Source organism: Panthera onca, chromosome B2 (assembly GCF_046562875.1).
Source record: "Panthera onca isolate mPanOnc1 chromosome B2, mPanOnc1 haplotype 2, whole genome shotgun sequence".
Classification (NCBI taxonomy): domain Eukaryota; kingdom Metazoa; phylum Chordata; class Mammalia; order Carnivora; family Felidae; genus Panthera; species Panthera onca.
Genome location: NC_138343.1, coordinates 80,764,092 through 80,786,799, shown reverse-complemented (window position 1 = coordinate 80,786,799; position 22,708 = coordinate 80,764,092). Strand labels below are relative to the sequence as shown.

The 22,708-nt window shown below is 42.4% G+C and overlaps 1 long non-coding RNA gene across 1 annotated transcript; it reads right to left on the bottom strand.

The window, feature by feature from the left end:
• Window positions 1-47: 47 nt before the first annotated feature.
• On the bottom strand, window positions 48-14,093 carry LOC132667384 (uncharacterized). The gene is made up of 3 exons (XR_009605115.3): window positions 12,048-14,093; window positions 2,777-4,206; window positions 48-1,698 (listed from the first exon to the last, which is right to left on the bottom strand). It is a non-coding gene; the product is annotated as an uncharacterized LOC132667384 (long non-coding RNA).
• Between the last annotated feature and the right edge of the window lie 8,615 nt (window positions 14,094-22,708).

The window sequence follows — 22,708 nt, the reverse complement described above, 5'->3', positions numbered from 1 at the left end:
ACGTTAAAAAAAAATTAAAAAAAAAAAAAGATCTGTCCATATTCAAGGGTAAGGGCTCAATGGGAGGAGTGTTAGGTCCTTTGTAAGAGGAGTCTGTGGGAGGGATGATGTTGTTGTGGCCTCTTTGGCAAACACAGTCTGCCACAACTGTCATTAGTTTGCAGCTTGCTTTTACAGCATTTCAGTGGCATCCCTAAAAGTCAGTAAAGATGTCATTCTTCAGTTTTTCTCACTTATTTATAATTACAAAATTACTCTCAATTCCAAAAGTAATATAAATAGTAACAAAACTTGGAAAACATGTAAGAGAAATTTATCCACAACCCCCCTCCATCAACCAATCACTGTAATTATTTTTAGTCTTTATATTCCATAATTTTCTTATAATGTACACAGAGTTTTGTGTTCATATTTATTTTCCCTTAGCATATAAGCCCCCAAATTCACATCTCAGTACTAAGTTATCTTCTTTATTTTTCTTGTGCGGGCAAAGCAAAAATAAGAGTAGGGTACATCATGGGACAAAATCTTCAGCTCAGAACATTTGCTTAGCCTAATCCTACGTAAAACTCATTGTGAAATATCACACCAAGGTTTCAAGTCCCCCATCTTCTTTAATGAATAGAAAGCTGAGACATACCGATTCTGGAAAAGTCATGGCTTGAGTGAGTTGTGCCTCTGGCCACAGTTACGTAAGGAGCAAGCTAGTGACTGGCCTGGGTGTGGAATGCCAGCACGCAAGCTTTCACTCACTTTTCTGCTCTGAAAGCTTGGCTTCAGGATTTCAACAAATACATGAATCTAGCATATTAAAGATTGACAAAGCCCATATCTCCTAAACACTATTCCAAACTATCGCTCATTGTCATTGGCCTGCTGTGAAATGAGAAAAATAAAATAAAAATGCAGTGAGTTTTTCATAAAGCTAAATGTATTCAGGTTTTTAAAAGTTGAGCTTTTTTCCGGGATTTTTAAGTTTATTTATTTTGAGAGAGTGAGAGTGCAAGCAGGGGAGGGGCAGAAAAAGAGGGAGAGAAGGAGAGAGAGAATCCCAAGCAGGCTCCATGCTCAGCCTTACATGGGACTGGATCTCACCACAGCGAGATCACGACCGGAACCGCTATCGGGAGTCACATGCTTAACCAGCTGAGCCACCCAGGCGCCCCAGGATTTTTTTTTTAATGTCAACATTTATTTTCTTTTATGACATAATTCTGATCATAGATTTTCTTAGCATTTCCGGTCAGCAAAATAAAACTGGCAACTCTAAACTTAGTCACCCTTAAATTTAGTTTCAACTATTTTACTGCTCTGTGACATCCCACCTCTAGGAAACACTGATCTAGTCCAGACTGCCTCCTTATGAAGAACCTTAGAGTGTGATGTCTATGTCAAAAGGGATTACATTCCAAGGTAAGGGAAAGACTGGTTGACATGAGAAAGGGATCCAGAATGCTGAGCTGTGCCTGTGACAGTCCAGTTGTGTGCATCAAGCAGGTCAGTTATGCTCAGAGCCTCTTACCTCAGCCATCAAGACCTGTCAATACTGCCACCTTCTCCCTGCAGGGTGAGGAGAGGTGAGAGCCTTAATTGTGCAAAGTGCAGAATGCTGTGTCAGTGCTGAGCGTCTCATTGTGCTGTGTCCTGGCCTCCTTGGAGCTTTCCTTCACAAAGGCTGCTCAGCAGGTCCTGCAATGGCTGGTGGAAAAATGTGAGGAGAGATCTTCTAACATACCAAGTATTTCCCTGGGAGTTCTTAATTTCAATGAGAAGAATATTCTCTAATTAAAATGCCGCTGCAGATTTTTTTAAAAAACAAATTGCCATCTAATTTCCCTTTGATCTGCTTTTTCCATTTGGGTTGCAAGGTTTAACAGAATTTTCCCCAAATGCTTTGAGTCTGCAGTAATTTTATTCCATTCTTATTAAATTTCAAAGGACAAATGTGAAGCCACTAGAACAATCTAAGCTTTTTACCACTTCACTTAGGCAATAAGCATTTTCAGGGCATTCTACAATGTGCCTAACATTGCGTTAGGTGTTGGAGATACAAAGATGAATAAATACAACTTGGCCCTTGCCCTGACTTGGTTCAGTGTTTCCAGGACATGATCAAGCCATAAACAGAACAGTTGTAATGCAATGTGGTGATGATAGAAATACCATCACACAGCCGTTGTATAAAATCCCTTGCTGGAGCAAAATGGTGACTCTGGCTGAGCTGACACTTTTTTATTTTATTTTTAAAGATTTTATTTCTAAGTAATCTCTACACCCAATGTGGGGCTCGAACTCACAACCCCAAGACCAAGAGTCACATGTTCCTCTGACTGAGCCAGCCAGGCACCATTGAACTGACACTTTAAATGAAACTTAAAGGAAGACTAAAGTTCAGCCAAATGAGGGCATGAAGGCATCCCAGGCAGATGAGACAACATAAGCTTAGGTCCCGGAATGGGAAATGGCATGGCCCCTGTTGAGTGTGTGTGTTTGTGTAATGTATGTCCATGTATGTGTATGCATCTATGTATATGTGTAAGCCTTTGTGTGTGTGATTGTGTTTCCATGATAGGAAAGGGCTGGGGTAGGTATGGTCTGGGAGACTTAACTGAATGGCATGAGGACAAGCAAGTTAATCTGAAGCAAGGTAGCAGCATCCTGTATTATTTGTGGGTCTTAGAGAAAGATTCAAAGGTTTGCTTTAGACAACCTAGAAAGAAGACAAAACTGACTCCTACACAGATAAGTTTGACTTTAATGCATGTTTTGAACATACCTATTGGATTCTCTGTTAGAAACCAATGCTCATCCCTGGAATGAAGAATCCATGTTCTTTTGTAGAAATGATTCCCGGGGCCCTTGTCTTCTGGGGTCCAGTCCAGGGCTTCTCAAGCCTTGATATCCACTGGAAAATGGATCACCGGAGATCTTGTTAAGACGCAGATTCTGATTCAGTGGCCCAGGATTCTGCATTTCTAACAAGCTTGCAGGTGATGCCAGTGCTGCTGTCCACGGAGCGCACTTTGAGCAACTAACACCCTTGTTGCCACAGCCTTGATCACCTGCCCCCTAGACAGACCACAGGGGATTCACTGCCCTCAAACCAGTAGTTAATAGTGCAGAGTCTGCCAGAGGACTGTGTTTGGATCTTCCATGTCCCTGGGACATAGGGTCCCATCCAGCAGGAGTCCAGACCCTCAGGTTTGGCTCCACAGACCTAGAAGTGAAGGGTGGAAGTGGGGCAGAAGGAGGTAGAAATGGTGGTGTGGGGCTGGCACTTGCTCAGAAAATAGGCCCAAATGCCTCCTGTGACAGGAATTAAGATACTAAGGCGCACAGAAAAAGGAAGCAGGAGCTCAGGCAAGGGTCCGGGCAGAGCCTCAGAGTCAGGGGGGGTACTTATCACTGACTATGTGCCAGGGACCATATTTAAGCTTTACACAGCTGTCACATTTCATCTTCAGCCAAAGCCTGTGCAAAGCAGACTATAAATCCCTGCTAACAAATGAGGAACTTGAAGTGCAGAGCATTTCATTAAATCACCCAACCTCCCAGTGGGCGCACAGTGAAGCCAGAGTTCACACTCAGGTCTGCATGATCTGAAAGCCCAAGGCCTTTAGGTACCCTACACTGTCCACTGTCCTTTATGATGATGAATGAGATCCAGGCTCTGTGCTTGGGCCAGAGGTATCCTAGGGTAGGGCCTTTTGATACATATATATTTTACATTTTATTTATTTATTTTGAGAGAGCATGAATGGGGGAGGGGCAGAGAGAGAGGGAAAGAGAGAATCCCAAGCAGGCTCCGCACCAGCAGCACAGAGCTCGATGCGGGTATCGATCCCAGGAACCGTGCAATCATGACCTGAGCTGAAACCAAGAGTCAGACGTTCAACTGACTGAGCCGCCCAGGTGCCCCGGTTCTTTTGATATTTGCTTCCAAAGCAAGTAATGTCAGCCATGAATAAAGGAAGGCCTAGGCCAGGAGGAAGCAGGTCAGAAGCTGGCATCTAAAGGAGACCTAGTATCTGGAATTGGACCACTCTTGGAAAAAGAGTCCTGGCTCTCTTGGTACCTCTGCCTCCATGTAGCCCAGCCAGGGGTAAGAGCCCTCATGATCTTGGCATGTGCACAGGTAGACAAACTGGTTGGTGGGCATCTTCAATCCATCTTGAATAGAAACTTCGGCAGCAATGGAATATTTACCTGAAAAAAAGGAGACAAAGCACTGAAGGGGAAGACTATAATATGACAAAGGGTCTTGGACACAGTAAGTAATCAATAACTGGAAGCTGCTATTATAGTTATTGCTGCTGTTGTGGGATGCTATTTCTGTGCCTTGCTAGAGAACCAGCCAGTGAGCTACTAGCAACATCCCCAGGGATAATTCAATATAAAATATTCCCAGGAAACTAAAGCCTAAATGAATCCACCCAAATGGCCAACAAACCAGCTGAAGCTTCATAAAGTACCCTGGGGAGGCTGCACCTCACCATCACTAATATCGAGATACCAGGATGCTGTTGGCACGTGGTCACCACTCATGCCCACCTGTTCCTCCTTGACCTCATAGTTCAAAAATTGTGATTCTAGATTCCCAGAGCCTTCCTGTAGAATTAGCCTCAGACTGCAGTTGAAAGACCCACTCTTTTCCCTCACTGACACACTCAGTCTCCTCATGTGTGAAATGGAGACGATCTCCCCTGTGCAGCCTACCACAGGACCAAGTGGGAGGAAGTGTGTGAAAGGAGGTAAAAGACTGCTGAGCCCTACACACGTAGAGGCAATGACATTACTCTGCCGACGTCTTGCCATTGTCCTCTGACTTGGGAACTTATTCTTTATTAAAATCTTATTACTGCATCTTCTGTGTTTCCTCTAAACTGCCTCAGATCTTCTGAGGAACCAGGAAGCATTTACTTCCATACATACCTCCATAAAATAAAAGCCTACATGGAACCTAAAAGCAAAATTACATGTATAGATCTAAATGCACCTGTATGTGTATAGACACATGTATGTATGCACACAGTCACACAGATATTTATACAGATGTATATATAATAATGTAATATATATAATTTATCCTCTGTACTAAACTCAATGGACCACCTATGAAAGCAGGTGAAGCATTTGCACAATTAGTTTAAAAGATTATTATTTAAAAACAGAAATAGCTTGGAGCAGATGACTGAAAATCATTCCTTGCTGCAACTCAAATGAAGGAAGCTGTCTGATTCTTGGAAATTTAGACATTCTTCTAGTAATTTAGCACAAAAATGGGCCTGGCTCAATCTGCTCTTCACATTTTGGTAATTTAAAAGGACATAACGGAATTTTATTTTAATGGTAATTGCAAACTCATGCAGAAAATGTAAATGCACATTTCATGATTAGCTTACAGCATAAACTATGGCTTCTATTAATGTATTCCAATTTGTAATTCTTTTCACAGTATGAGATTTGAAAGCTGTGATTAAAATTAATTAGGTTAAGTAAAGTTTATCCCCCCTGAGCACTTCTATTGGGAAAAAGCAAGAGGAAAATGTGAACTACATCTGGCTCTGCAGGAAGCTGTGTCTTCACAAGAAGTCGGCTGACTTCTTTTCTCCCCACAGAGGTTGCATGCTGCTTATTTGGCATATCTCAAGCACCATGTATCTCCTCAAGGAGCTAATTGAACCATTAAACTATTCTGTGCTGCCTCACAAAAACCAGACTGTGACTACATCATCTTCAAATAAAGATATATGGTAGATCCATCCATTGTTTAAACACAATAAATCTGGGGGGGGGGGTGGGAAATGTACATCTGGTAAACCTAAGGTAATGCTGGCCACCCAGAATTCAGTACCATAATTGCTATGGAGGTGCCAAATGAGGGAACAATAAAGATAATGACTAATTAACACCTGTACTGAGCTCTCTGCTTTGCACATTGTCTTAAATATTACCTCAGTTGATCTCCTCAACAATCCTGACAAGGAATCTTTCCTGTTCTCCCACTTCACAGATGAGGATACTGAATGTTATGTGAGGTGCCCAGGATCAAAAAGTGCTGGAGATTAGACCCAGTTCTAATCCTACACTCTTAAGACTCAGCTCTATAGCTACACAAAACAAAATAAAACAAAACTTTCAACCTATGTCTGGCCTATGTTTTCACAATAAGTTGAAATTCATTACTAAGTATCATATGATAGGAACTAAGGCAAAGGTTAACAGCTCCAGAATGGTGTCACACATCCCAATAAGTAAAGCATAAATTTGGACGGCCAAGACAAAACAAAGTGAAAAACTGCCCAGGGACACTCTACTTCTACTTCTTCTTTTTCTTCTTGTTGTTTTTTTTGTTGTTGTTTATTTTCTGTTTGTTTGTTTATTTTTTTTTACTTTGAGAGCGAGCGAGCAAGAGTGAGCACATTCATGTATGGACAGGGGAGGGGCAGAGAGAGAGAGAGAGAGGGAGAGAAAGAGAGTCCCAAGCATGTTCCACACTGTCAGGACAGAGCCCAACTCGGGGCTCAAACTCAACAGATCATGACCTGAGCCAAAATCAAGAGTCAGGCACTGAACTGACTGAACCACCCAGGTGCCCCAGCAACACTCTACTTCTTATTGAAGACACTGGTGAGAGCTCTCCAGTCTTCCTTTACTGTCCCTTTGCTTGATACCCAGCAACTTGTGCTGCCCCTGGCTCATGTCCTTTGGCACAGTGAAGTCCCAGTTCTGGTCCAAGCCCTGGGAATACAGACACGGACAACATACATCCTGTGTCTGAGCTAGCCTGTCCTATGTCCTGAGTCATGATAGACCCTCATCTCCTGTGACTCATCCTACCTGGCTGTCCACACTGTCTGCCCTGACTGTATCCAGGGAGGACTAGCTGGTCCTATCTGTTAACTTGTGATGATGTGAATTAACATGCCATCAAGGAAGAAAAAAAAAATACCTCTCCCTGGGCATTTTAGTTTTTTTTTTTAAACTTTTTAAATATTTATTTATTTTTGAGAGAGACAGAGTGTGAGTGGGGGAGGGCCAGAGACAGAGGGAGACACAGAATCTGAAGCAGGCTCCAGGCTCTGAGCTGTCAGCATAGAGACTGATGCGGGACTTGAACTTATGAACCGTGAGATCGTGACCTGAGCCGAGGTTGGATGCTTAACGAACTAAGCCATCCAGGCACCCCTCTCCCTGGGTATTTTAAATGACACCTCTTCTAGTGTAGTGAAGAAAGAAGTAGCTTTCAAGTATGGAAAACTGGATTTCACTCATAGTTCTGCCAAGGACCTTGGATGACTATTTAATCTCTTCTATGCCTTTAAAATGGGTGCTTTTTGTCTGCTAGCACTGATAGAAATTTCTGTGATGATGGCAATGTTCTAATTCTGTACTTTAGATAAGGTAGCCACTAGCCCATGTGGCCAATGGCTACTATATTGAACAAAGCAGGCATATGATCTCTTAAGCCTCTTTCCTCTCTAGAGCTCTATATAAAATAAAATCTAAAGGTGGGAACTTCTAGCTCGTATGAGAGGAGATTAGTTGGAAAGATGGGAGAGTAGGTAGGACCTAATAATGACCCTTATATCCTGCAACATGGAAGGCCACAAGCTCCTAGAGACTAAAGGCAACACATCTTGCTTTTTAGGCGGACGATGGTGTAAGAAGGCTCTTCTATCCACAGTGGCGGTTGGGCCCAGTTACATGTTCACGGGTGGCCAGTTCCTACAGCCTATTTCTGGTATGATGTGGGCATGCTGAAATACCAAAAAATGAGCAGGGAGTAGCCTCCAGAACCAAACTAGCCTCTGCTTTCAGAGGCTCCCAATAATCTTGCTCTTCCTTCCTGCTGCCTGTGAGTGAGGAGTTAGTGAGTTCTCCTTACATCTGCCCGCCTATGAGGAGCACAGTGCCTGAAAATATCTTAGCTCTGCTGGCAAATAACATTCTATTAAATCTGTCCAGTAGCAGGACTAAACGAACCTGTGAACTCCTCTTTCCTAAAAATCCATTCAATTCAACAAACAGGGACAGCACTGAACCATGGCTGTGGAAAAATAAGATGTATGAGATATGGCCCCTGACCTGCAGGCAGGTGTGGTCTGGGGGATGACTGCAAATTCACTGTCCTGTGCCATAGGTTAGAGGCAGCAAGCTATCACGGGAAGTTTCTAAACCAGCTTAGATTTTTATATTTGTAAACGTTTCCCTCGTGAGCATACACAACACTTGATAAGTTTTAAAAATTAGCTAAAAGGATGTTTACAGACTAACTCTTAGGAAGGCTTTTTGAACCTGTTATTTCAATATATCGCCCAAATTTTGTCTTTTGGGGACTTGGTACATTCTGGGGTAAAACTCTGGTTTCATTGTTGAGGAAAAAACCACCCACAGAGGACAAGGCCATGTGAGTATTGTTTGATATTCTTAAGTCCCATACTCTGAAACCAAGGAGTCTCCAAAGATAAAGAATATTTCCCTAAAATTCAGGAATTAAATGGACTGATTTTTTTTACATGATACTTAAATTAAAAAGAACAAACAGCATGTGGTTAGAAGTTAGAGAACATGGTTGGGGGGTTACTGTCCTCCAGGCAGGGAGCAGAATTGACTCCATGTTAAACAGCGAGAGTATCCTTGTTCTCAGATGTCCCCTCTCCACACAAAAATGTCCATTTCTGTCTTCTAGAACCATAGAAATTGGAGGTAAAGGCGATCTTTTTTTTTTTTTTTTTTTTTTTGACATCTATTCATTTTTGAGAGACAGAATGCAAGTGGGGCAGGGTCAGAGAAAAAGTGAGACACAGAATCCTAAGCAGGCTCCAGGCTCTGAGCTGTCAGCACAGAGCCTGAAGTGGGGCTTGAACCCACAAACCGTGAGATCGTGACCTGAGCTGAAGATAGACATTTAATGACTGAGCCACCCACGTGCCCCAGAGGTAAAGGTGATCTTGGGGAATATTTTGTCCAGCCTCTCCATTTCATAGCAAGAAAACAAGTTTAGAGATTCACATGGACTCTGAACAGGAACTCCTGGCTCTGCCCTGCCTTCTAATCAGATAGACTAATTTTATTTAATAGAAACCCCTTCCAATAAACCCTTCCCAGAACAGGCAGTACTCAGGGGTGGGAGAAGCTTCCGCAATCTCTGAACGCTGCTTTTTGGGTCTGGCATTCCCATCTCCCGGTCAGCAGAGCCAGACTGACTTAGGGAAGAAAGTAATGGTTACAGTTTCCAGCTTTGAGGTCAGACATCACATATTCACAACTTCACAGAACTGGCAACTCTGAACAAATTACCTCACGAAGCTTGAGTTTCCTTTTTAAATAATTGAACCAATTCATAATGCTTTTGTGAGGAACAAATGCAGCAGTTAAGCCTTTACAAAGATTAAGCAATCCATAAATGTTAACTGATTTTATATTAATATTATCAAGAGGTGACTATTCTGAATTTGTACGATGAATCTGGGGGATTTAGCAATTGGGAGACCCTGGTTCTGATGAGATACGGGGTCTTTGGGGCATTACTTCACCTCTCCCTGCCTCAGCTTCCTTATGCGATGGGGCCTCACTGATCTCTCACTGATCTCTCAGGATTGCTTTGGGGGTTAAATGATACAGAGTATGTAAATGAACCATTAATTCTTGTATCCAGTAGATGCTGGAGAGCTGTTTATCTGTATTTCAGCAAGTCATGGCAAGAGTCCTCTAAGGAGAATCAGAAGATCCTGTGACAGGACAAGAAAGCTAGTGACCTGTGTCTGGGCTTCTCCATCCTGCATGGCCACGCTCTTCTGAGACACCCTGAGGACCGTGTATTTTAGGAGGAGAATTGTGCTTCCTCCTCATACCTTGACAACTTTCCCAGCAAATGTCTTCCTAAGCTTCAGTTTATGTGGGGACTTCAGGAAAGGATCTGTCTTGTGTGTCCAGCTTTTCTTATCTAATGCCGCTCATGAGATATAAACTCCCTATGCTTGGGCTACAGCTCTTCCAGTCAGAGAAAGGGTCCAGATCTACCCAGACCTGCATGCACTCTAGGGCACAGGAGTGATGATACATTATATATTAATTTCCCACCCCTTTAGATTATCAATTTTTTGCAAATGTCCTGCAATATGCATGATATATTAATATAGTTACACACACAAATATTCATAGTGAGGTGCATGCTGAAAATGATTTTACAGATGGGGCGGACAATCAAGTAATTTGGGAGATCTCTGCCCTAGAGGTCAGCCAGGGACACAGGACTCACTCACAGCTACAGCCAGCCCCATGGAGAACGAGAGGCGGGGGGACTGAGCCTAGGGGAGCCCTGAAAGGCTTGAAGAATCTCAGATCCTGGGAGGATTTCAGAGATCAAATGGGCTGAGCCAGGCAGAAAGTTGTTCTGAGAATGCCCCCTCCCTTCCAGGTCACACATGAATGCCCAGGCCCAGGCCCCCAGGCTGGGGAAGACAAGCAGAGTCCTTGGTGTCCACTTAGGGGGCCACCACTGCATATAAACTCAGTATGTCCTGTCTGTTGCCAACCCACCTCAGAGTGTATGTTGTCCTCTAAATGAAGTGTTATCCCGGTAAATGGGTGGCTGTGAATGGCAGGGGTAGCCCTTTTTATTGTGAGCTCTTTCCATGAGCACATCCTGGACTGGATCTTTCCCACTTTTTTTGTTTGTTTAATTTTCTGTTTTAGCACTACCAAGGGAGAGGGGTCTTCACTTCCTGGGGAATAAGAGGAGGTTGTCTGGTTGGTTTTACTGAAGGGTGGGGCATGGGCATCGGGGTTTGCAAAGGCAGAATCCAGGTAGTGGGGGAGCAAGATGTCAGGGGAGAACATCATGCAGTTTATAAAGGGGTGTAAACCTCACAGCCACTAAACCTGGGTATTGTTAATTTCCACTTTTCTGAGAGGAAATGGAAGGTTTAAGCCACTTCTCCAAAGCTATACAATAAACTAGTGACTCAAATGAGCCTTTAGACTCCCAGGCTGGTCTTTTGGCTCTACCTTGAATCTCATAGTGTTGCAGTGCTTTAGGGGCACGATGGGATTAAATTAAATTAAATTAAATTAGGGGATTAGCTTGCAAAGCTGTGAACAAAATTTCCTTAAGGAAGATGTTAGTTCTTGGTAGTAACTGCCCAGCTGGGTCTGACTGTGGGGTTCAGGTTCCTCCCCAGAGCGAGTCTGGCTTTTTTTAGCCACTAGGTGGCAGTACAAGCACAGCCTTCCAGAGACCAATTTCCATCCACTACTGTGGCAGTGACAAGCGAGGGATTTCCTAATCAGGCTGGGCTTAGTCAACCCACAACTCCAGTGTCGCAGTATCAGTTTCAGTGTGTTTGGTTATCTGGAGTTTTCTCTGAGCTCTCCAACCTTACCAGAGGCTGCACAGTTTTGCTGGGGAGATACCAGCTGCGGAACTTTCTATTGAATAAAGTACAGTGAATGAGGGAAAAGCTTAACTGGACTCCCCACACTCTGAATACCAAGTTGCTGCCATCCCTGTGAGTAGGCAGAGCTGCCTGGGGTCCTAGAAGGAGACATCCTGGGTCTCCTGCATCCTCAGGCTGCTTAACGTCCCAGTCACTCTCAGTGATGTGACCTGCTGCGGAGAAAGAACTGTTCAAAGGGAATCAGAGACTCAGAAGTGGAGATTTACCAGGAGCAAATTTCTTCCAAAACAGTATGTGCAGTATTCAGATGCCGAAGAAAGGCATCTTTGAGGGTGAAGCAGCCTGCCTGTCTCTAGAAAGGAGCACCCTGCACCGAAATTGATTACATGATTAATATTTGTTAATGCATATTAAGCACACAGTAAGTACTGTATTACACACTTAACACAGATCACCTCATTTAGTCAGACTGTGACTGAGAGGTATACACTATTACTCTCCTGATCTTCAGGACGCTGCGGGTTAGACAGGTGAGGTGATTTGTCCACGCCCTAGAATTAGATCTCTCTGATTGAAAGCCTATACTTTGTCTCACTATATTTGTGTTTAGCACCTCCTTTCACAGTGCACGGTGTCTCATCCTACCTCTGCCACAGAAGAGGGGGCACGCAGATAGGGCCCCGTGTTCCATTGCAGAATTCTTTGGTGAGTAAGAGCAAGATGCCAAGATGGAGGGTCTGGGTTGGTGCCGCCCTCACACAGCAACCTGGGACCAGCATGAAGATCCTGCAGGCCTGTCTCAGCAGAAGTTCGCCTAGATGGGCTCATCCCAAAGGCCAGGGAGGCTTGACATTGATCCTCTTTGATCCTGACAAGCAAAGGAAGACCAAAGGAGTCCAGATGATCAGGCAGGTAGCTCAGCAACACAGCCAGCATATGTGAAGGGATTCCTAGGTAGTCATCTGGATACACGCTTCTTACTTTCATCAAATCTGGTTTGATCAAGTGGCAATTGCTGCTTCTCTTTTGTGCCTCTCGATGGAAATCCTTAGGTCTCAGGGTCAATTTGGAGATAAGATAGTGCAGCCCAAGGATCTTGATTTCACTCAAGGAAACAATCCTGGAATTGCAAATTGTCCTCTAGGTTTATTTCCCAAATGCTGTCCATGATGACACTTTCCTTGGTTGGCATCAAAATGAAGACAAAAAGACAATGTGGTCAGTTTTCCATAAAGCTACATTTGTTAGGTTTAGAGAACAATCCCCAATGTTTAGATTCCATCTTTCCTATTTCTTTATGGTTAAAATGTTTCTCTCAGGAAAGAGTGGAAGTTGATTTATATCTTAATCATGTTCCCTGTAAAAACAAAAACTTGACAAGCCTATGTAGTGTTCCCCTTTTTCTTTTTAAAAAATTCTACAGATTAATATCTGGGAACCCCAGCTCTGGGGAGTTCTCAAACTTCCTTCACCTGAGCACGCGGGGAGTGTTTCAAATACTGCCATCTAGTGGTCATCCTAGCACACACTCACAGACTCTGAGAAGGTAAAGGGTAAGCATGTGAACACATGGGGTGGGTGTGTGTGTTCAATTAGGTGCCGACAAGCGGAGATGTGTTAGCATGGAAAAATGCAGGTTTTGAAAACTGTGTAGAAATATTCGGAGCGAACAGACCTCCTACTCCAAAACCATGTGGGCAGAATTGAAAGCAGGTGCGTGGGATTAGCACTCTGTATTTTTTCCAACTTCCACCAGTGAAAGGGCAGCAGCACAAAAACATTCATGCTCAGGAGTGCTATCAGCTAATAGGACATGAGAAGTTGTAGAGGAAAAGCTTTCAAGACTAAACTTGAACCAAATGTGTTCACAACGTAACTCATACCTTTTGAACAACAGAGGCATCTTTTCAAACTCCAGGAAGACCCATCAACCTTTCAAAAATGGGTAAATATGTATTTCTGCAAGAACCCAGTGCCCTTAGGGGAGGGAAGATGTGCGTTTGCAAATACCAAACAGTCTTCTTCTTTCGAGTGACCTGCATCTAGACCTGGCCCCACCAGCCACTGGTATATCCCACTTCTGTCCTCTGTGGCCACTGGAGCTTCTGGAGCTCTCTGTCCTCAGCCTCCCATTGACTTCTCCTCCAAACTTGCTGCTTAAATATTAGATAAACTGGACTCCCTTTCATACTGCGACAGAGAGAGAGAGAGAGAGAGAGAGAGAGAAGGGGAAAGGGGAGAAATGCAAAAAGCCCCAAGTTTAAGTTAGACGTATGATGGCTCTTGGATCCTTAGAAGGCCTGCATCTGCACAGTCCTTCTGAAACCAGAAGGCCTCCTGTAGAAAAGGCTTTAAACCATATGGTACTCTGTAACTCACCTGAGTTGCTCTGAAATGAGTCAGGGAAATTCAGGTTCTGGACACTGGTGCATGAGCAGGCATCTGTAACTTGCTAACAGGTATATTCTGAAGGGTCACATGTGTATCCGCACTATTTGAAATTTGAAATGCATTTACACATAAAACCAATAAGCTACAGTGCTTAGGCTCCCAGCCTGGCTCAGGAAACCCATTTAACCCATTCTGTGGTTCTGAGCTGCACTTCAGACCTCCCTGAAGCCCCCCTGAGCTTTCCCTGAGTGGGGCACATGGGTGGGGATGGGGAGGTTCTGCAGAGACTTGATCATTGATTCTTTTAATAATTCTCAGTAGAAATTCTAGGCACATCAGAAGAGTACCCGCAGGTGGGGGGGGGGGGGTGGACTAGAAATAAAGAAATAAATGTGAATATAATTAATCACATTTGCCAAGGGGAATGTGTTCAAAGAATTCTTCAAGAAGACAGCAGCCAATAGCTAAAGGAGGAAACTGCAAGGATACAGACAGAATTATTAAGGTGCCCTTGCTCTTTCGGGCTCTGGACAACCAGGCTTGCTGTTGCTCCTTTCAGTTTCCTCCTTGACGGTCTGCCTGTCAGGCAGTGCGCTCCAGGACAGCTCTGTGCCCCTTGGGTCTGGCTCATAGTAGGTGTTCAATAAGCATCTGGTGGACTGAACTGCCAACAGCAGACATAATCTATTTCTTCTGTTCATTCTATGTATATAGTAAGTGCCTGCTGTGACGTAGGTGTGTGTTAGGTAATGGGATCAACACAGAGCAGGGGAGATTGGGTTCCTGCTTTTATATGGGCCCACCAAAGATGTCTTCATCCTGACCCCTGCAAGTATGTTGTTACCTTAAATGAAGGAAGGGACTTGGCAGAAGTAACAAAGTGAAGGATCTTAAGATGGGGAGATTATTCTGAATTATCTAAGTGGGCCCAATGTAATCAGAAAGGTCCTTATGAGAGGTCATAGAAATACAGGACCAGGAGCCAAGGAACCTAGGCAACTTTTAGAAGCTGAAAAGGCAGCAAACTGATTCTCCCCGGAGCCTCCAAGAGGAGCACAGCCCTGCTGACTCATTGAGTTTAGCCTAGTGACACTGATTTCGGACTTCTGACCTCCCACACTGAAAGATAATAAATTTCATTGTGCTTAAAGCCACTCAGCGTATGGTAATTTATAACAACAGCAATAGGAAATCCATATAGCTGTATTTAGCTGAATATAGTTGTAGCTTATTAAACATTTTGCATAATGTTTAACAGGCATGAAAAAAGTAATCCTAATAAATTGTGATAATAGAGGGAAGTATAGAGTGTTGTTTAGCTCATTCACCTTATTATCTTTTTAGATTGGCTTAATAATTCATCCTTCTCATTGCCAACCAGAGGACCTGTGTATGGCTGTACCTTTCTGGAATAGCAAGAATTCACACTTTGTAGCTTCCGATATCAAGTCCTGAAGCCTCAAATGCTTGTAAAAATATTTGGTGGATGAATCCCTTCCTATGACAACAACTTTCACGTAGGAGGAATACTATTCCTTAACTGACACTAAAGTTCAACCTGGTTTTCTGGTCACAGCACCCTTAAAAACAGGAGATATTTGCATTCCATTTCTCCAGTGGGGAAACTGAGGCAAGGGCTCTGATAAAGTTTGCTTTGCCACTCACGACAAGAATAAGAGCTCAAGGGGCTCTGGGATACCTCAGTCGGTAGAACATGTGACTCTTGATCTTGAGGTTGTAAGTTTGACCCAACATTGGGTGTAGAGATTACTTAACAACAAAATCTTCAAAAAAAAAAAAAAAAAAAAAAAAAAGAATATGGGCTCAACTCTTTTGACACTTCAACCAAGGGCTTTCCCTTGGCAATTGGTTGCTGTTTCCCAAGGCATTAAGAAAGAGAAAGGCATTAAACACACAGCATGAAGGATATGGTCAGCTTGCTACCAGGAGAGGAGAGGACTTCTGGAGAAAGACTAATAATCAGAACCTATGGAATAAGAAAGCCTCCAGTTTTTAAATTAAAACTTGGGGGAAATTTTGACAACTGGAAGAGTTTCATTTTGAAACTCATTTAACCCAAAAAGTCAAAACGAAACTCCAGGGGCGTGAACCCACAACAATCAAAATAAAAACAAGTTTTCATAAACCCTTTGCAAAGCTAAATATAGGTTTTTCAGATAGATCCACTCACCCCCAAATTCATGACTTTAGAACTATTTCAAACATTATTTTAAAAAAGTGTATCAATCAAAAGTAGTTTTGTGTGGGAGGTGGAGTAAAGCTGGGCGTGTATGTATGTATGCATGTGTGTTTGGGGGGGGGGGGAGTATTTCTCTGTTTTGCACCCCCCGCCCCCCACCAAACTGTCAAGATGTTTTTAAATACCATTTGTGGTCACCTACACTGGTAATATTTTCTAATTGTGGTCAAAAGAAGCTGACTAAAGGTTTGTGTGTTTGCTCCAAGAGGAAACTGTCAAATATGGGTGCCTTAGCGTGCCTGCAGTCATTTTATTTCTGACCTGGTTTGCAGGTGCATTTGTATGAACCTCTTTCTGTGTGCTGACCAAAGGAGAGCGGAATTAAAATTGGAAACCTAAATCCTCCAGCTGCAGCAGGAAACACTGCATAAGGCCCTGTCCTTTTTCTGCTTTGCCAACCTCCCCCTGTGCCTGGGAGGAGGAGGAAGAGGGAGGGGGGCTGACAAGTCGGCCGGGAGTCACCTGTGGCCTGAGGGTTACCCCGGAAAGATGGCCTCTCAGGCTCCTCCACGTGTGGTGAGGGCTTTGAACTAGGATGTTTGAACTGCTGAGCAATTTCTTATTAAGACGTGAACACCAGAGTGTCAGCTGGAGCTTTAGGCTTTTATTTGTGGCAGGCTGTTTTCCTGCCACGGTTGTTGTGGTTTACCGTCTACCTGAGTGTTCAAAACTGCTTTGCAGAATCCAGTGGCTTTGCTTCAGATTTGGTACCTCTCATGCTCACCCAGCCTTGTCCCAGGGACACGTCCTGCTCTGCTTCTCCTCCAAGGCCACATGTGCTCGCAGGGGAGGAGAGTCACCTAGTGAACAGGCACCAACATTATCAGACCTTTAGCATAGTGTGTATTTCCAGGAATGGTAATTTAGGGAAAAACTGAGTTAGGTCTCCAGACCTCTATGCAAAAGATGATTTCCCAAAACGGACAATGAAAGTCAGGCATAAAACCATGTGGTCCAAGAAAGGAATTGTTAAATCAAAAGGCTTAGAATTTTTTGTCCTATGCCTACGAATTTATGCTAAGGAAATAATCATAAATGTGTGAAATTTTACAAAAATTTAAGTCGCAAGGATGTTTATTAGGAGCTTATCATAGCAAAAAACTGGAAAAAATCTAAATAGCAAAGAGGTTGAATAGATTATGATTGAATAGATTATGTTATAATGTTATATAACATATAATATTATATGCTATAATCATGTTATGTTGCCAAAATCAATGGCTAACATTTATTGAATGCTTACCATGTTCTAGGCATTGTGCTAATTGCTTTATGTATGTAAATACATTTTTTTAAGTTTATTTTGAGAGAGAGCGTGAACACAAGTGGGGGAGGGGCAGAAAGAAAAGGAGAGAGAATCCCAAGCAGGCTACGCACTGTCAGCGCAGAGCCAGATTCGGGGCTTGATGTCATAAGCAGTGAGATTATGACATGAGCCAAAACCAAGAGACGGATGCTTAACCGACTCAGCCACTCAGGCACCCCTATGCCATTTAATCCTTAAAACACCCCAGGAATTTACATTCAGAAAGGTAAAGTTTCTTATCCATGAACATAGTGCTCATATAGTGAGATAGATAGTGGCCCCCTGCAATTCATGTCCACTCAGAACCTCAGAAAGTGACCTTATTTAGAAATAGGGTTTTTGCAGAGGTAATTAAGGATCGCAAGATGAAGTCATACTGGATTCATCAATGACTTGCATCCTTGTGTGAGAAAGGAGAGAGTTTAGACATGTAGAGACACAGGGTAAAAGTCTACATGAACATGGAGGCAGAGACTGGAGGAATCAGCTCTATGAGCTGAGGAATGTCAAGGGTTGCCGGCAGCTGCCAGAAACTAGGAAAGAGAGGTATGAAACAGATTCTCCCTCAGAGCTCCAGAAGGAACCAACCTTGCTTACACTTTGATTTTAGATTTCTGGACTCCTGAACTGTGAGAGAATAAATTTCTGTTACCCAGTTTGTGGTAATTTGTTATGGCAGCCACAGGAAATGAATACAGATAGTGAGTAGTACACAGGGGATTTGAACCCAGGCTGACTCCAGGACCAGAGCTCTTCCATTGTGCTATGTAGCCTCTAAAAGCAGGGCTTAAAATTGTATACATAATGTCACATTTGTGTAAGGAATTTGAATATGTGCATGGAAAAGAACTGGAAGAATATACAGCAAAATGCTTATTTCTGGGTAGAAAGAATCCAGATGGATTTTAATTTCCTTCTTTTTGCTTATCTGCTTTTTCTTTTTTCAGCATTGAAGTGCAGTACTTTTCATGGTAAGATACACACTAAAGTATGTAAGAGTAAAGGGGCATCATCGTGTTGCAACTTACTCGCAAATGGTTCAGCCAAAAACTAATAAATATGTATAGACGCAGAGAGAATATGATAGAGCAACTGTGGGAAAATGTTAACCATTGGAGAATCTGGGTAAAGTGTGTTTGGGAATTCTTTGCACTATTCTTGCCACTTTTCAGAAATTCTGAAATTATTTCAAAATTTAAAAATTACCCTTCCCCCCAAAAAGAGAGTCCTAACATGGAAGATACTCAAAGCTGAAACAGAAAAAACTTCATACACATAAATGTCAAGACACTGCCAATTTGTATATTCTAAGAATCAGAAAGTTTTGAGGGATAAAAATAAGTATTTGCATTACTGCAAAGATGACTCTCAAAGGAAAAACAAATGCAGAGAGACAGAGACAGAGAGCTAAAGAGATAAGGAAAGAAGTGATAGAAGAAAACAATACCAAAAAGAAGTCCCTGGCCAATGATCACTGTAGGGCAAGGCCACAGCTCTCCAGTGCCATTTTTTTGCACACACTTGACATGCAGTGATTTCGGGCTAGCTGACAAGAAGTTGGAAGAGGAGGGATCCCCGACTTGCACAGAAGGAGTGAGGCCCACAGCGCCTTTATAGCCCCCTCAAGTTCTGGTGGCAGCTTTGAGTCACTGGTTACTCATTCCCCAGAGGGTGGACGTTAATGATAACTATACGGATTACATTTTAAAAATAATATGGATCGACAAGCTAGAAAAGGATTTCATAGCCTTTTGAAAATGTGAAATTATTACCAGGCCACTTGATATTTTTGTTTTAGGAGGACAGAAATTTTAAATTTGTGCCAATTTTAAAGCTCACTTCCAACCAACGTCTCTAGTTTACCATCTGGACAAATACAGGGAACAGTATGGCCATAATTTGGACTTATCTGAAAGAAAAGAAAGTCACACTACTAAATTGCATTATTTCAGATGATCCATTTCTCTATCGTTAATTTCTTTAAAAATCTGCGACCATTACAAAAAATAACCCAGGGTTACTGGCATGGTTTTACGTGTGTACAAGATATCGTGTCCCCGAGCTAGTTCTCATCCATTTGAAGGCACTGCTTGTTCCTTTCCTTCCAAGGTTGGTGAGGGGCAGGGCTGGAGTGAATGGGCCTTGCTTGGGAGTAGCCTCTCCTCTCCAAATGCACAGATAAATATATGGTTTGGCAAAAGCATATTGAATAGATTTTTTGAGCTCTAATTGAGTCAAACAATAAAATAGGTCCATTTTTACTCCATTTTCAAGTTGTTTCACGTTCAACATTCCTTCGTCACAAAGGTTTGCTAATTGTTCCAATTTTCAGTGCCAAGTAATTTGTGCAGAGTAATTCCATAAATGTTTTCATTTCTGGGTTCCTGCGAAGGAATTCTCTTGCACAAAGCCCCTAAGTAGCCACTTGGAGGGAAAGGGTCCCACAGAGAGCATGGGTAGAGGCGGAACTCAGTCCTGCTGTCACGTGCACACACTCCGAATGTCCCTGGAGGTACAGAGTAGCACAATGATGTACTGGCTGCCCAGGATGCCACCCACGGATCATTCAAATAGAATTACCAGCCAGTGGGAGGGTGTCTGGGTAGGAGGTTTGTTGTGTGTATGTATTTTTTTCCTAATATATTTAAAACTAGTTTGAAGTACAAATGGGATGATTCCCTTTTTAGCCTTCTCTTTATGGAAAGAAAAGCAGCTTCTTGGTAAAATTCCACATCATCAGCCCCACCTCCACTCAAAGTTCTTTGAACCTTTTTCTACGAGTTTTATCAATAATCTCTGCTCCAAGCCATTATCACAGTGTACAAAGAATGTGTCCTGTTGAGTCCCAAACCGTCCTTTTAAAGTGAAATATCCTGCCAAAGCCTGGCCTGACTGTGGCATTTTTGACTTCTGTTCTTATTTCCTGGGTAGCACCAATAGTGTTTACAAACTTATGCATACAACATGACCTAGTGATGATAAAGAACCCCAAGCCTAAGAGAGTTTTTATTTTATTGCTGAACTTTGTTTATTTATCTATCTACACAACCTCTACACCCAATGTGGGGTTTGAACTCACGACCCTGAGATCAAGAGTCACATGCTTTTCCAACTGACTCAGGCAGGCACCCCTAAGAGAGTTTTTAAATCATTTAGGTCGGCCAGCCTTCATGGTATCTGAGGAATTGGTGACATTGATTAGGACGCTGCATCCATCCTGGACCACCAGACTCAATTCTAAGGGAAAGACTGAAGCCATACACTAATGAGTTTTTATTTGACCCAATGACAAAGCTAAAACATTCCTTCTGGAAATGTTACTAAAACAGGGCTTTCCTTGTTGAAAACGGCTAATGTTTTTGTGAGCTTGGTCAAGACTGTATTTTTATGTTTGAGCTCAGTGCACTTAATTCTATGGACAATCTCGGGTCTGTGTTCTTCTATCCTACCTTATGAAAGAGGTAGGAACCAGGTTCTTGCAATTCTAATAACACGCAACGATTATGTACATTGTGTCTGATGAGTTGTAATTTTTCCATGTCAAGGAGAAGAAATCTAGAGTCAGAAAGATGGTTTTCTTGAAGGTTTACACACTGAGTTCATGATGCTTGAGCCAAAGTTCTAAAGGGCTACTCATTCCTTCGGGCCCTCACATAGCGGTGGAAATTCCTGAACCTACAATCCATGTAACAGTCACCAGGTGAGCAAAAATACCTTGGGTGAAGGGTGCTGGCTCCTAAACTCCCATGTGCATAAGAATCAACCAGGGAGGGGCACCTAGGTAGCTCGGTCAGTTAAGCGGCACACTCTTGATTTCAGCTCAGTGCATGATCTTGTGGTTTGTGAGTTCGAACCCTACATTGAGCTCTGCACTGACAGCCTGCTTGAGATTTTGTCTCTCTCTCCCTTTCTCTCTGCCCCTCCCCTGATTGTTCTCTCTCTCTTTCTCTCAAAATAAATAAACTCAAAAAAAAAAAAAAAAAAAAAAAGAATCAACCAGGGAAGGGGCAGTTAAAAACATAGGCTTTGGAACCCCTACACAAGCATCAATTCTGCAGGTGAGGGAGGGTGTGCATTTTAAACAAACACTCTGGGTGATTCCAATGCAAGCAATTTACAATGAGAAACAGTCCTATAGGCTCTAATGGCAAATATTCAGACATTTGCCTAAACTCATAGTCTTTTGGTTTTCAGATTTCCCACTCAAAATTCTATTATTTCAAATATTTTTCCTAATAAACCCCTTTACAACATAAAGAGATACTTAATGTCATTAGTCATTAGGGAAATGCACTTGAAAATTACAATGTGATATTACTACACACCCATTAGAAGAGCCATAATCAAAAAGACTGACAATACCAAATGTGGATGGAGGACATAAGGAAAATGGAACCCTCAGGTATTGCTGATGGGAATGTAAAATGGTAAAAACCACTTTGGAAACAGTTAGTGGTTTCTTAACAAGTTAAACATATACTTACCATGTGATCCAGTAATTCTGTTCCTGGGTATGTACCCAAGAGAAATGAAAATGTATGTCCACACAAAGACTTGTATGACATGAATGAATGTTCATGGCAGCATTATTCATAAACACCATAAACTGGAAACAATCCAATCAATCCAAACATCTACTGGTGAATGGATAAACAAAACGTGATACATAAAACACATGTATATAATCATATATATAATGTGATATGTAATACTATGGAATATTATTCAATATTAAAAAAGAATGAGCTACTGATTCATGGTACAATACAGATGAACCTCAAAAACATCATTGTGAAATGAAATAAGCCAGATACAAAAGACTGCAGATCATATGATTCCATTTAGATAAAATTTCTAGACAGGGCAAATCTATAGAGATGGAAAACAGATCATTAGTTTGCCTGGGGCTGGGAGTAGGAATTGACTGTGGACCAGCAGAAGGGAACATTTTGGCGAGACGGAAATGTTCTAACACTGAATTGGGAAAATGGACACAAAACTCTCTAAAATTACTTTAAAAATCATTAAACTCCATGGGTACAAGGGATGGATTTTAAGGTACGTACTTATACCTCAAAAAAAGGTGTTTAAAGAAACAACAGGCTCTCGAAAATGGCAACAGAATGGTACCTGAGTAAATAAATTAACCGATCAGAAATATTTCCAAGTATTTAGGAGAGCACATTCAAAGAAGCGTATATGCACATGTGATTAAGTGCCTTCTGCGCTTCTTCTCATTAGTAGGTGATGTTTTCTCCGCAGGCTTCGCGGGCTTATCCCCAACTTTCCAGTTGCTCTCAGCTTTTCTCTGCCTTAACCACCACTAGACTCTTCCCTTCAGGCTAGTAG